We start from the raw sequence: 15002 nt of genomic DNA, 5'->3' as shown, positions 1-15002 counted from the left end.
GAGAGCCCCAGTAGGTAGAAAGAGCTAAAATAATGACCCCAAAACGGAATGATGTGGCCATCCCAGTGTGGAGTCCCCTGGAAGGCGACCAAGCTTCCCCAAAAGACACTCCATACAGCTGGAGGCAATATGCTTTCTACTATAGGACCAGAGCCAGCCCTCAGAGGCCAGGGCCCGCAGGCAGAGGAGCCTCCGGACTCCTGGTTTTCATCCAGGCTGCCCAGGTTTGACTCCTGAGCAGAGAATTAAGATCATGCTTCAGGCCATCACTCACTGTGTCTCTTCGAGATCAGGCCAGCCCCAGTACACAGTGACACCATCACTGACACCTCTGTCTTCCTCATGTGGAAGGAAAAGGGGCGCTCTCTCCAGGTCAAAAGGGAACAAACGGCTAAGCTCTCATCCTCCACCAACTCCTCAGTCCCCAACACTCAAACCCAACACATGGGTCACTTGGTTGCTGCTCTTTCGTTTTTACAGTGGCACTTTAAGTTGAGCATGTTCTGGGCACTCTGTCAGCTGTGCCCACACACCATTTCATCAGTCCCTCATCCCTGGGACCCCGTAATACCATGGTTAACAGTTAACACCCCCTGAGGCTCAGAGAGGTTAAGTGAATCATCCGAGGTCACACAGCTAGTAAATGGCAAAGTCAGGAGTCTATACAAGTTCAGCAGACCTGGAAATTCAAATTCTTTCACCTCTGTGGCCGATCAGAGGTTTTGCAAAGTGAGTGACTGCAAAAAACCTAGGAGGTGACCAGTTCTGTGAAATAATGACATGGGTAAAGACATGGAGACGGAGAGATGTCCAGCTTAGATGACTAATTACATGTGAAACTGGCATTGCAGGACACTGGCCCACAGCTGTCCCTGGGCACCTTTAGGTCGGAGCTACCCAGTGACCCCCACATCTCACACACAGGCTCCTGGCAAGTCTCTGGTCCCATTAAAAGCAATATACTTAATTCAGAAACACAAAATAAATACAAAGGAACAATGAAGCTGATTGCAACACAGGGCCACTTCCTGCCGCCCAGAGTGACTCCTGGAGGAGGGTGGCGTGAGGAAGGGCCCTGGGGAAATATACAGAGTAATTCAGTTTCTAACAACACTCACCACAGAGCCTGGTAACATTTTCCAGTAAGTGGCCATTAACCAACTGCTAAATTACAATGGAATGTCAATGGAGTTACTCCTCTTCCAGGCGAGGGCTAAATCAGATCCTCCTGCCTTGTCCTGTTATTACAAAGAGAACTCACAGCCCTGCCAGAGAGCAACCCAGGGACAAGGGAAGGCGCTTCTCTGCAAAATCTTGCACTAGGGTAGGGAGCGGGACTTATGCAAAATCATAACGAGATCCTGCACCAAAACTGTATGACGGCAAGAAATAATAAAAATTAATAATAAATCCTACATCAAAGAGCACAATGGTAAGAAGGATCAAAATGTCCAACCGGAACAGTCACATTAAATGTGGAAGGAGTGGCAAAAAGCCTATTTTACCCACTGACTGCAGGATTAAACACCCAACTGCACCTCTCCAGTTGAAATGGATGAAGGAAACTCAGCCCCCATGAGCTGAAGGAAACTACAGTGCAGGACACGTGAGTTCAGCCTCATAAATTTAGGATGTGAATAGGAATTATGTGGGAATCTTTCATATTTTAAAGAAAATGATCTCAAGATCTTTTTTTGTGACTAGACTCCAAAAATGGATAGGAAAACTTGCTCTAGCTCATTGAGCAGGCCCCAGGGTTCCAGGTGGCCACAGCTATTCTGGGAGCTAGGAGTGCCCCGCTCCCACCCCAGGCTAAACCCCTGCGGGGGAAGCCCTTGGACGAGCACTCCAGCCTCAGCCAGAGGCACTGCACTGTCCAGAGGCCAGCCCGGCTCTCCAAGCTGAGAAGGCCTCTTCAGAGGTCTGTGGGCCAGTCACACAGGAAGCAGACACCATCCCCAGTTCTGATGTGCCTGAAACCCCGGGGTCTTCACCTGCCTTCTCGCAATGCTCCAGGGCAAAGAATCAAACAATGTGGGACTCCTGACTGGTACCCATGACTCCTGATTAGAGGACAGGCCATGTTCTGACCTTCCAGAAACTTCTGTGACTGTGACTAACCCCTGCAACCTGGAACAGGATTCAGTCCTGTGATCCTTGATCCCCACCCCCCAGCCATCACATCACATACACTTCCGGGGCAGGTGTGGCAACTCCGGTGTAGGAAGTTTCAGCCGGTGAGTCTACATCTGATACTGCACATTCTATAGCCGCCTAGAACCTCTCAGAACCCCTCTTCAGCATCTCTGCCCAGGTGACCTTGCAGGTAAAGGTAAGTGATACCCTCTCCCCATCTCAAAATGTGTTTGTTCATCACACAGTTTGTTCAGCACAGAGATGAGTTCACCTGTGTCCCTGCCCATAACACCAGCCCCGTGCCAGGTGTATGCAATGGGCCTGTGTTGAGGGAAGGTGTGGACGCCACTCTCCATGCCCAGACCTCAGACCGGGGCAGACACGCAACACACTCCTCCAGCCGCTGAGCATCTGGACTCTCCAACCTCCTCACCTTGGTCCCCACCTTGGATACCCCCATGAGGCTGGAGATAGATGGGCTCCAGGATGGACAATTGCAACTAGCCTCTTGTTTACACTTCCTGAGGCAGAAGATAGGTGGGATCCAGAACAAATATTTGCAACAGAGCCACCTATCCTTTTTTTCTTTTCTTTTCTTTTTTTTTTTTTTTTAAGCACCATACCTGCAGCATATGGAGGTTCCCAGGCTAAGGGTCCAATGGGAGTGTAGCCACCAGCCTATGACAGAGCCACAGCAACTCAGGATCTGAGCCGCATCTGCGACCTACACCACAGCTCACAGCAATGCCAGATCCTTAACCCACTGAGTGAGGCCAGGGATTGAACCCACAACCTCATGGTCCCTAGTCAGATTTGTTTCTGCTGCGCCATGACGGGAACTCCTGCCTATCTATTCTTTACGATAGAAATAACAATAGACACAGGCACACAGCTGGCACTTGTCTTCTGTGAACTTGTTAAATAATGGTAATGACAGGATCAAAAGAGGGGCTGAGCCCTATTTGGACAAAACAAAGAGGTCATGTACTCCTCATCCTCAGGATCAGGGAGATCCCAACTTCACACACACACAGAGACCTCTCTGGGTCAGAAAGGAAGGGGGCATCAGGCCACAATAAGTCTGGTTAACCTTCTTGCCATGCTCTGTTTTGGAATCTATTAGCCAAAAGATGGGTACGCAGATCAGGGGAGGGCCCTAGATCTGGACAGGTGTGAAAGATAAAACAAGATAATTGGCTAAAGGAAACCAAAGACCCAGAAGAGCTACCCCATATAAGTGGTTTAAGTCACCTCTCTGGCGCACTCCTCATTCAGGCGGACGCCCACACCATCACTTCTCCTTTGGGTGTGTGTATTACTGCTTTTCTTCTGCCTTAGATAAACAGACTACTACTCTGTATTTCTGTGCTCTCCCACATGCTGTACTGTGTTTCTAACAATAAACTTTATACCTATTTTTACAGTCTTTGCCTCCTTGAAATATTCTTGCTTTCAACAGGGAGCAAGCATCAGGGCACTTCTGCTTTCAGCCTCTAACTAGTTTAGTGGCCAGGATTCCTGGTTTTCATCCAGGCTGCCCAGGTTCAATTTCTCAGCAGAGAATTAAGATCTCGCTTTTAGCCATTACCCACTGCTGTCTCCCTGACCTCCCAGCCCTACCTTGTGCCCTGTGTATCAGGAACCCTGCCTCTCCAACCTGTTCCATCACTAAACCTAGAGGCCTAAGGATGGCGGTGGGTGTGACCAGAGCAGGGCAAGGACGCACAGGATGGATTTTTCTGGGCGTTCCAAACCTAGGTTGGCTGATTCTGCCTTGGGCAATTCCATCTCCTCTGGGGCCTTAGGAGGAACTAGATAGAATATTCAGCTCCAGTTCTTCAATCCCTGCCCATCCTTGGCGTGACTCTTCATGGACTGTCCTCGAAGATCTGAGGACACAGATGGGACAGCCCATGTCAAGAGACACAGAGCCTGTGTCCAAGTACCACCCCCACCTGCAAAGGGCTCTTCTTCTAAAAGCCAACTCCTCTGGAGAAGTGTTGTGAGCAGCCTCCACAGGACACTTCTAAGCTGTTCCTGATCGATTGTGTCTAGAGACACAGCACCATTGTGCAAGCATGGCCGCCCAAAGCCCAAGTCATGTTCTGGGCCTGTCTCCTTTACAGTAAAAACAAGCAGCCACATTGTGCTGGCCTACTAGATGTTCAAAAATCCCCGTTAAGTGAGAAGTGATCTAGGAAAGTATCTGTAAAGTGAACAGGGCCACACAACAGGTAAACTGGCACCTCGGGTGCAGTGGTGGCTTCCCAAGAGATGCCAGCCAGACACACTGGACCTGGACCACTACACGTTTCAGCTGTTTTCACTCTTATGAGTGTTATTTCCATGAGTTAAGGAAGTCACTGTTATTTTAACCTGATTCCTTCTGAAAAAAAAAAAAACCTAAATAAATATATAAATACATATAAATAGGTAAAAATATATTTAAATGTATTAATGTAAATATTTTTATATTTTATTTATATATTTTACATTATATACATATTTATAACATATATAACATATTATGACACTATATAAGATAAATTATATATATATTAGATATATTAAATATTATACATTTTACATGTTTATATGTATTTATATTATTTTATATTTATATATATATGTATATATAGAGAGAACGGGTAAGTTGAAATTTCTAATCCAGTTTGAAAATACAGGCCTTTCTTCAAAAAATACATACATAGGTCAGTGTACCACATCCATATGCTAGAAAGCTTGATTCTGCTTGCCTACACTGGAGAAGGCAGGAGGACCACCACCACAGAGCTATGAGAAGGGGAGTGGGTGTGGGAACAAGGGCTGCCCCTCACAGCCTCCCCCGAAACACCCCAGGTCACAAACCCTCCCTCCATGGAGAAGTCCAGGAAGCACGGAGTGGAGGGATAGGCGGGACCTCCGTCTCCTGCGTTCCCGGGAAGAATAGCTCCTGCCCACACAAAGGGAGTCCAAATGCCCCAAGGACGTGACCAGCCAGAAAGGCCACAATATGCTGATTCCTTTCCTCTCCACTATGGAACAAAACATTTATCCATCTCAAAGCAGCAAGGGAGAATCAGCCTTGGCACCAGAGATGCTAGAAGAAGCCTGACTCTGTTGAATGTGGGGGAACTGAATGAGGGAAACAAGATGTGGTTCAACAAGGGGAACTAGACATCACTTGGAGGAGTGGGGACAGGCTGGACAGCTCTGTCTTCCTGCCACAGTAGGTCTGAACTATGCGGCCTGGTATGTTTCCTCCAGTCTAAAAATGGCCAGATTTTCCTTGGTTTAGTGGCTCATTTTACTAAACCCTGTCTAAACAGCAGGCAATTCAGAGAGGAAAAAATACTGGTTTCCAAATGTTCACGACCCACAACTCAATACATGGAGCTTACACTACTGAATTTAATTTATTCAAGAATTAAACTGGGAGTTCCCGTCATGGCGCAGTGGTTAACGAATCCGACTAGGAACCATGAGGTTTTGGGTTCGGTCCCTGCCCTTGCTCAGTGGGTTAACGATCTGGCGTTGCCGTGAGCTGTGGTGTAGGTCGCAGACACGGCTCGGATCCCGCGTTGCTGTGGCTCTGGCGTAGGCCAGTGGCTATAGCTCCGATTCAACCCCTAGCCTGGGAACCTCCATATGCCGCGGGAGCGGCCCAAAGAAATAGCAAAAAGACAAAAAAAAAAAGAATTAAACTGGGTGGGGTCACTTCCTGCACTCTTCCCAAAACAATGGGATAAAACCAACCCATGGAAAGATCAAGATTTATATACAGTGTTACATATACTCTTCTTATTAAGCTCTCTCCCTTTTATCCATTTGAGGAAGTTTTGTCTTTCAAAGCCAGTCCTATTAAGATATCAATTTAAAAATTACTTTTCCACAGTTCCTTAGCTTAAACATGATATAAAATATCAGAGGAAAAAAATAGCTTTCCAGTCTTCTGTTTTTGTCCAATTTCTTTTATTTTTTTAGGTTTATTTGTTTATTTTTATTTTTTTGCCTTTCTCTAAGGCCGCACCCGTGGCATATGGAGGTTCCCAGGCTCAGGGTCTAATGGGAGCTATAGCCACCGGCCTACGCCAGAGCCCTAACAACATCAGATCCGAGCCAAGTCTGTGACCTATAACACAGCTCATAGCAATGCCAGATCCTTAACCCACTGATCAAGGCAAGGGATTGAACCCGCAAACTCATGCTTCCTAAGCGGATTCCTTAACCACTGAGCCATGACAGGAACTCCCTGCCCAATTTCTGAGTCAATAGTAACTCATAATTAAACAATTTGATAATGCAAATGAACTTATATACACAACAGAAAGAGACCCACAGACATAGAAAATAAAATTGTTACCAAAAGGGAAAGGAAGGGAGGGATAAATTAGGAGTTTGGGATTAACATATACCCACTACTATATATCAAATAGGTAACCAACAAGGACCTGCTTTGGAACACAGGGAACTATACTCTATATTTTGTAATAACCTATAAGGGAAAAGAAACTGAGAAAGGATAGATAGATAGATAGATAGATAGATAGATAGATAGATAGATAGATAGATAGAAAAACTGAACCACTGCTTACTAAGACAACGTTGTAAATCAACTACCCTTCAGTTTAAAACAACAACAATTTGGAAGATGATAAATTTAGGCAGACAGCTCTCTAGTGACAAAAAGAATATTTAAATATATAAAACTGAAGAGAAGACCAAACTACCCTCAATTACAAGGACCACAGCCTAAATAAAAAAAGAAAATAAGCAATTTAAATAGCTAGGTTAGAGAGGAAAGGAGAACACTTTATCAAAATAATTGACAATTAAGCCATCTACAGTGAGCATTAAAGGAAAACTGAATGAAGCCATAAACTTACAGATAAGTGATAGCAAAAGGCTTTAAGAGGGTAAAAGATCTTTAGAGCATTACAGATCATTCTAACCCCATCCATTCATTTTACCGATGAAGTCACTATTGCTCAGAGAGCACAAGTGGTTTATTTAAAGCCACATAGCAAATTAACCTGAGTCAGGATTAAAGAACAGGGCTCCTGATTTTTCACTCTGCCTCTGCCACACCATCATGCTTCACAGAATACAACTCCAGTGCTAACATTCTCTTCCTTTAAAAAAAAAAAAAAAGAAGGGGGTTTCCATTGATGGATGAATGACTAAACAATGGAATACATTCGATGGAATATTATTCAGCCTTTAAAAGGAAGGACATTCGGTGGAATATTATTGAGCCTTAAAAAGGAAGGACATTCTCATGGATGAATCTCGAAGACATCATGTTAAGTGAGCTAAGCCAGACACAAAAGGACAAATACTGTATGATTCCACTGATCAGTATGTAAAGTAGTCAGATTCATTGAAACTAAGTAGAGTGGTGGCTGCCAGGTGCTGAGGGGAAGAGGGGTATGGGAGTCATCATTGAATGGGTACAATTTCAGTCTGAGATGATGAAAATGTCCTGGAGATGGGTGGTGATGGTTACACAATGTGAATGTACACAGCACCACAGAACTGCACACTTAAAAATGAAGAAAAAAGGGTATTCCCATTGTGGCTCAGTGGTGACAAACTTGACTAGGATCCATGAGGAAGCATGTTCAATTCCTGGTCTTGCTCAGTGGGTTAAGGATCCAGCGCTACCATGGCCGGCAGCTACAGCTCCACTTCAACCCCTAGGCTGGGAACTTCCATATGCTGTGGGTGTGGCCCTATAAAGACAAAAAAAAAAATTTTCAAATGGTGAAAACAGTCAATTTTATGCTATGTATTTCTTTTTACAACAGTAAAAAAGGTTTTTTCTTCATGTTTTACCATCTTTAAATAGTTCCTTCCCCTCAGAATCTGGTAACCCCATTTGCCAAATCCCTACTTTGAAAGCAGAAGCAAGCAACTTTATGGGCACATCGCAATACAGCTACTTTCAATTTTACAGTGTCTTATAGAGTGAGTGTTTGTGTCCCCCCCAACAATTCATGTGTTAAAACCATACTCCCCATTCCCCAGTGCAATGATATTAGAAGGGGGGCCTTGGGAGGTAATTAGGATTAGATATGGTCATGAGGGTGCCGCCCCCATGGAAGAGATAAGTGCCCTCATGGGAGTCCTGAGAGAGTTTGCCCCTCTGCTCTCTGACTCCTAAGGTCACAGGCAGGAGGGCCATCTATACACGCCATTGACCACAGCCTTGACCTTAGATTTCCTGGCTTCCAGGATGCTGAGAAATGAATCTTTATCATTTAAGTCACATATCTACAGTATTTTTGTCACAACAGTCCAACTGATTAAGACACTGTATATTGTATTACCTTTAGTCCCTCTCAGAAAAGTGGCCCTGAACCAGGGCAGTCACATTTCAGCAAGGATCCCATTAAGAACTGAGTAGAATTCACTTGGTGACCAAAGTTAAAGGAACTTAATGAAATAAATATTGCTAAAACAGGGACACTCATACCACTGTTCAGATACTAAAACCAAATGCTTGGAGTAAGGAAAGATCCATAACATTCTCCCAGCAAAAAACAAACAAACAAACAAAAAACTGTATCAGCCTCAGAAGCCAAGTCTGGCCCCTGCTCCTCCTAGGACTTGTCTATAGGTTACATCTAACCACTGCAAAACTATAACATGGCCTAAAAGTCTATATGGTGTAGTGTCCAAAAAGTTCATAAAATTATGACATAAAAAATAGGAACATTTTCTCTGTCATGGGTCACAGCTCCCCAGTAATTACAAAGAAAACCAACATCCCAATAGATCAGATGGTACAAAGAAACCTACACTGAACTTAAAAGTCGCCACCCTAAAAGAAAGTCTATTCAGCAAGCATTGCTGGGAAACCTGGACAGCTGCATGCAAAGCAATGAAACTAGAACACACCCTCACACCAGGCACAAAAATAAACTCAAAATGGCTGAAAGACTTAAATATAAGACAGGACACCATCAAACTCCTAGAAGAAAACATAGGCAAAACACTCTCTGACATCAACATCATGAATGTTTTCTCAGGTCAGTTTCCCAAAGCAATAGAAATTAGAGCAAAAATAAACCCATGGGGCCTCATCAAACTGAAAAGCTTTTGCACAGCAAAGGAAACCCAAAAGAAAACAAAAAGACAACGTACAGAATGGGAGAAAATAGTTTCAAATGATGCAACCGACAAGGGCTTAATCTCTAGAATATATAAACAACTTATACAACCCAACAGCAAAAAAGCCAATCAATCAATGGAAAAATGGGCAAAAGACCTGAATAGACTGTTCTCCAAGGAAGATATACAGATGGCCAGCAAACACATGAAAAAATGCTCAACATCGCTGATTATAAGAGAAATGCAAATCAAAACTACCATGAGATATCACTTCACACCAGTCAGAATGGCCATCATTAATAAATCCACAAATAACAAGTGCTGGAGAGGCTGTGGAGAAAAGGGAACCCTCCTGCACTGTTGGTGGGAATGTAAACTGGTACAGCCACTATGGAGAACAGTTTGGAGATACCTTAGAAATCTATACATAGAACTGCCATATGACCCTGCAATCCCATTCTTGGGCATCTATCCGGACAAAACTCTACTTAAAAGAGACACATGCACCCGCATGTTCATTGCAGCACTATTCACAATAGCCAGGACATGGAAACAACCCAAATGTCCATCGACAGATGATTGGATTCGGAAGAGGTGGTACATATACACAATGGAATTCTACTCAGCCATAAAAAAGAATGACATCATGCCATTTGCAGCAACATGGATGGAGCTAGAGAATCTCATACTGAGTGAAATGAGCCAGAAAGACAAAGACAAATACCATATGATATCACTTATAACTGGAATCTAATATCCAGCACAAATGAACATCTCCTCAGAAAAGAAAATCATGGACTTGGAGAAGAGACTTGTGGCTGCCTGATGGGAGGGGGAGGGAGTGGGAGGGATCGGGAGCTTGGGCTTATCAGACACAACTTAGAATAGATTTACAAGGAGATCCTGCTGAATAGCATTGAGAACTTTGTCTAGATACTCATGTTGCAACAGAAGAAAGGGTGGGGGAAAAATGTAATTGTAATGTATACATATAAGGTAACCTAACCCCCTTGCTGTAGAGTGGGAAAATAAAAAAAAGAAAAAAAGAGAGACAGAAACAACTGAGCACTCTAGAAATAAATAAATAAATAAAATAAAAATATGAAGCAAAAGTTTCTAAACTTATAATGAGGCTTAATAAAGTTGCAGTATTCCACCTTAAAAAAAAAAGTCACCACCCTTCCTCTGCTTAATAACCTGTGACCTTCATCTACCTCCCTAAGCCTCAGTTTTCTCATCTGTACAATGGGGATAAGAATACGTACACCTGACAATATGATTACTCAGTAAGATCATGAATGTTAAGTATCTAGCACAATATCTGGAATCCAGTAGGTGCTTGATAAATATAGGTGAATCTGAATTTGTAGCTTCTCTAAAAGGAACAAAATCTAAGACATGCATCACACAAATAGGCAATTTTAGAAGAGGAGATTCATAAAAGTTGAATATCCATAGGGAAACTATTAGATGATGCAGTTGAAGTAGTCAATAATTCCACACAATAGATAGATACATGTTTGACGTATTGAACATATTTGTGCACAAGATAAGAATTCTTGGGAATCCCTGTGGTGGCTCAGTGGGTTAAGAATCCAACTAGTATCCATGAGGATGTAGGTTCGATTCCAGGCCTCACTCAGTGGGTTAAGGATCCAGCATTGCGGTGAGCTGTGGTGTAGGTCGCAGATGCAGCTCGGATACTGAGTTGCTGTGGCTGTGGCATAGCTGGGCAGCTGCAGCTCCAATTCAACCCCTATCCTAAGAACTTCCATATGCTACAGGTGAGGCCCTAAAAAGACCAAAAAAAAAAAAAAAAAAAGAATCCTTAGCACCAAAGGGAAAGCTTGATGATGCTCCAAGAGCCACTGCCAAAGAACTGGCCTCCTCTGCTGGCTCTGGCTATGCCCTTCAGCCACCCTCCTGCCTTCAACCCCCCACCCCCAGACCCTCTCCATATTCATAATACAGAAATGCATCTGCTTTTTTGAAAATTTGCTGTATTTACTTACATGAGATAATGTTTATGAAAGCTCTTTGGAAACCATAAAATCCTATGTACATGCAGAATTCTTTATTTAATAAAAAATTTATGGAGCTTGTTCTTGAATTTTTAAATGGATTAACTTACCCTTTTATGGTTCTCCCCAAAACAAAAACACAACAAAACAAAACCTCCACTGCTTTTCATTTGTAAATGGATCTTGATTGATTTGTATCCCCTGTGGAGCCACAGCCTTCAACATAAGGGGAGGAAAAAACTCTTCATATCAATTGGGGGTCTATTTCCTTCTCTAGAAATTATCTATCTTGAGAAATACAGGAGCAATTAGGAATTCAAGGCCTGGCTACTCCCTGAAAACAAAGAAAATGGTACAGAAATCTATGGAGGCGATGGGATAATTTTAAAGCACAGTAAAATTTGATAAATTAAAACCCCAACAATTCCAATTTTGAGAACATTTAAATATGGCATGAATTAAACTTGAGATCATCTACAAAAAGAAGAGAGCTTACCAAGCAAAACAAATTGTGCAAATATGATTTTCAAAGGTATTTTTAAAATTTTCATCTTTTCAAGGAGTTGTAAAAACATTTTAGTAATTACCCAGCTTTCTCCCCTCTGATTCTCATTAAATAGGATCTGCTGGACAACTTCTGAGAAGGCTGACGAACACTACTACAGATGGCCAATAGGCACATGAAAAGATGTTCGACATCACTAATGATTAGAGAAAAAGGTACCACCTCACACTGGTCAGAATGATCATCATTAACAAGTCTACAAATAACAAATGCTAGAGAGGGTGTGTAGAAAAGGGAACCCTCTTACAATGTTAGTGGGAATGTAAATTGGTACAACCACTATGGAAAACAGTGTGGATATTCCTGAGAAAACTAAATAGAGAAACTACCACATGATCCAGCAATCCTACTCCTGGGCATATATCCAGACAAAACTATGATTCAAAAAGATACATGTACCCCTGTGTTCACAGCAGCACTATTCACAACAGCCAAGACATGGAAACAATCTTAATGTCCACTGACAAATGAATGGATTAAGAAAATGCAGTACATACATACAATGGAATACTACTCAGCCATAAAAAAGAATGAAATTAAGTCATTTGCCTCAACATGGATGCAACTCGAGATGATCATACTAAGTGAGGTAAGTCAGAAAAAGAAAAACAAACACCATATGACATCACTTATATGTGGAATCTAAGATAAGGCACAAAGGAACCTTTCTGCAAAACAGAAATAAACCTAGGGACAGAGAGAACAGACTTGTGGTTGCGGGGGGTGGGGGGACAGGGAGAGGAATGGATGGGGAGTTTGGGCTTAGTATATGCAAACTATTACAATTTAAAATGGATAAGAAATGAAGTCCTACTCTATAGCACAGGGAACTATATCCAATCTCCTGGAATAGACCATGATGAAAAAGAATACAAAAAAGCATTTGCTATACAGCAGAAATTGGCTCAACATGGTAAATCAACTACACTTTAATTTTAAAAAATAAAAAAAAAATTTTTAAAAAGAATACTATGATGGTACTTAAAAAGTTAATTACAAAATTTCCCTTTCATTGAGAGTTCATTCTGAGCTAGGAACTGAGTTGGACACACCGAATACCTCTAAATACCTGTTAAGTAGGGATTAATCTCTCCATTTTACAGAGGAGGGCACTTGAGGTTCAAGGGGCTCTGCCCAAAGTCACCCAGTCAGAAAGTAAGAGTTATGGGTTCAGTCACAGGAATCAGTGAGTGGTAAAGCCAGATTTTGAAACTAGGTCTAATATACAATGGTACCCTATTGTATTTCTCCCCCTCCCCCCACTTTTTTCCTTTTTTTTTTTTTTCTTTTTTTAGGGCCACACCCAAGGCATATGGAGGTTTCCAGACTAGGGGTTGAATCGGAGATGAAGCTGCTTGCCTACACCACAGCCAGAGCAATGCTAGATCCGATCCAAGTCTGAGACCTACACCACAGCTCACAGCAACACCAGATCCTTAACCCACCAAAAGAGGCCAGGGATCAAACCCGCAACCTCATGGATACTAGTCGGATTCCTTTTCGCTATGCCACAACTGGAACTCCACCCTGTTGCATTTCTTTACCAGCTAAACTGCTCCCAGATTATTACACATTAATGAGTATACTATGACAGCCCCCTCCTGCCAAGCTCTGGGTTCTTGGCTCAATGGATTCAAAGGCAAAGGATGAAAAACCTCTGCATTGATTTTATTATCAATGCACTGACTTAATTTTAGGGAATCCTGAAATACCATGACTAGGCTAACAGTAACCCGTTTTACAGTGCACACTCTTGAATTTATGAAGAGTTTTCCCCACATGTCATCTCACTAAACTTCTCATTTTCTCACACACTTTGATAAAATCAAATACCCTATGGTGGTAATGACAATGTTCTCGCATCAAACATACGCAGTTTGATTTAGGGTACGCTCCATACATTTATTTTACTTTGTGTCCTAGATTCAGTTTTGTTTCCCATTCCCTCTAGATTTCCTGGTTGCAAACAGGATCTTCTGAGAGCATTTCCCACCCAGCTAGGAATAGGAAGCACCTGAAAAGTCAGGATAAAAAAGTCCTTTGCCAAAGACCAATTTTTTTAAGAATTCAAATCTTTGGGCCATTTTGGACAGGTGCCCACACACTTAGAGGCGTTCCTCAACTAAACCAACCTTCGACATGCTGGAGGGCGCACAGCTGACCCTCAGGAGACCCACAGTCATACCACAGTTAGAGAACAGTGTGTGGTCTCCCTAGCACCTCCACCTGTGTTTCCTCATGAGCATTTCACAGTAACCTTTTGAGGTAAATACAATGGAGGCATCTGTGTGTCCATTCTCACTGAGGATCCAGCCACAGGCCAGAGGCCATGGAGGCAGAAGCCTGGGAGATCAGACTTGGGGTCTTTCCGCTATGCCCCAAGATGCACCTGTCCTCCCTGCCTAACACCCACCTCCTCGACCGCCTGTGATTCCCACCATTCCTCTCTTCCACAGACCTCAGAAGGCTGCAGATCCTAAGCAGGTCTCCATCTTTCCCAGTTGTAAAATGAAATGGAGCATGATGGAGAATAATGTGAGAAAAATAATGTATGTATGTATGTGTGACTGGGTCACTTTGCTGTGCAGTAGAAAACTGACTGTAAACCAACTATAATTGAAAAAATTAAAATCACCAAAAAATAAATAAAAATAAACTAAACTAAAATGAAATAATTCCGTCTTAATGCCAGTTTGAACATGGATGCAGCCTGGGCCCTTGGAGAGGTGCCCAGCCATGGACACAGGCATGGAATTCTCTCCCCATTCAGCTCTGCCACTTATGAAACATCATGTTCCTGCTCCTTCTCTGTTTTCCCTTGCAGACAGGTAATTTCTTGGTTTTTTTCCATCGGGCACTTAACATAGGCTCTAATAGGTACGTAATAAAATGGAGAAGACTCTACCTCCGGTAGACAAATTAGTCACCCTACATAATTAACAAACATTTGCTTAGCATAAAGTCCATTAGCGCATGATATATACATATACATATATATATATACACACACACAGCCTGAACATGCTTAGCATATAGTCTTCCCGCAGTATCCCTGAGGGATTGGTTTTAGGACCCCCGTGGCTACCAAAATCTGTGGGTGCTCAAGTCCCTTATATAAAATGGCTCAGTACCTTTGGCCCTCCCCATTGCATGTATACGCCAGGCAC

General features: G+C 42.8%; 1 protein-coding gene across 1 annotated transcript in view; it reads right to left on the bottom strand.

Moving 5' to 3' along the window:
* Nucleotides 1–15002, bottom strand: part of ITGA9 (integrin subunit alpha 9) — a 355238-nt gene that overhangs the window by 300574 nt on the left and 39662 nt on the right. The gene's annotated exons all lie outside the window — the stretch shown is intronic.

The sequence above is a fragment of the Phacochoerus africanus genome, chromosome 1 (genome assembly GCF_016906955.1).
Source record: "Phacochoerus africanus isolate WHEZ1 chromosome 1, ROS_Pafr_v1, whole genome shotgun sequence".
Taxonomy (NCBI): domain Eukaryota; kingdom Metazoa; phylum Chordata; class Mammalia; order Artiodactyla; family Suidae; genus Phacochoerus; species Phacochoerus africanus.
The sequence above is the reverse complement of the archived record's forward strand: the minus strand, read 5'-3'. Positions and strand labels throughout refer to the sequence as shown.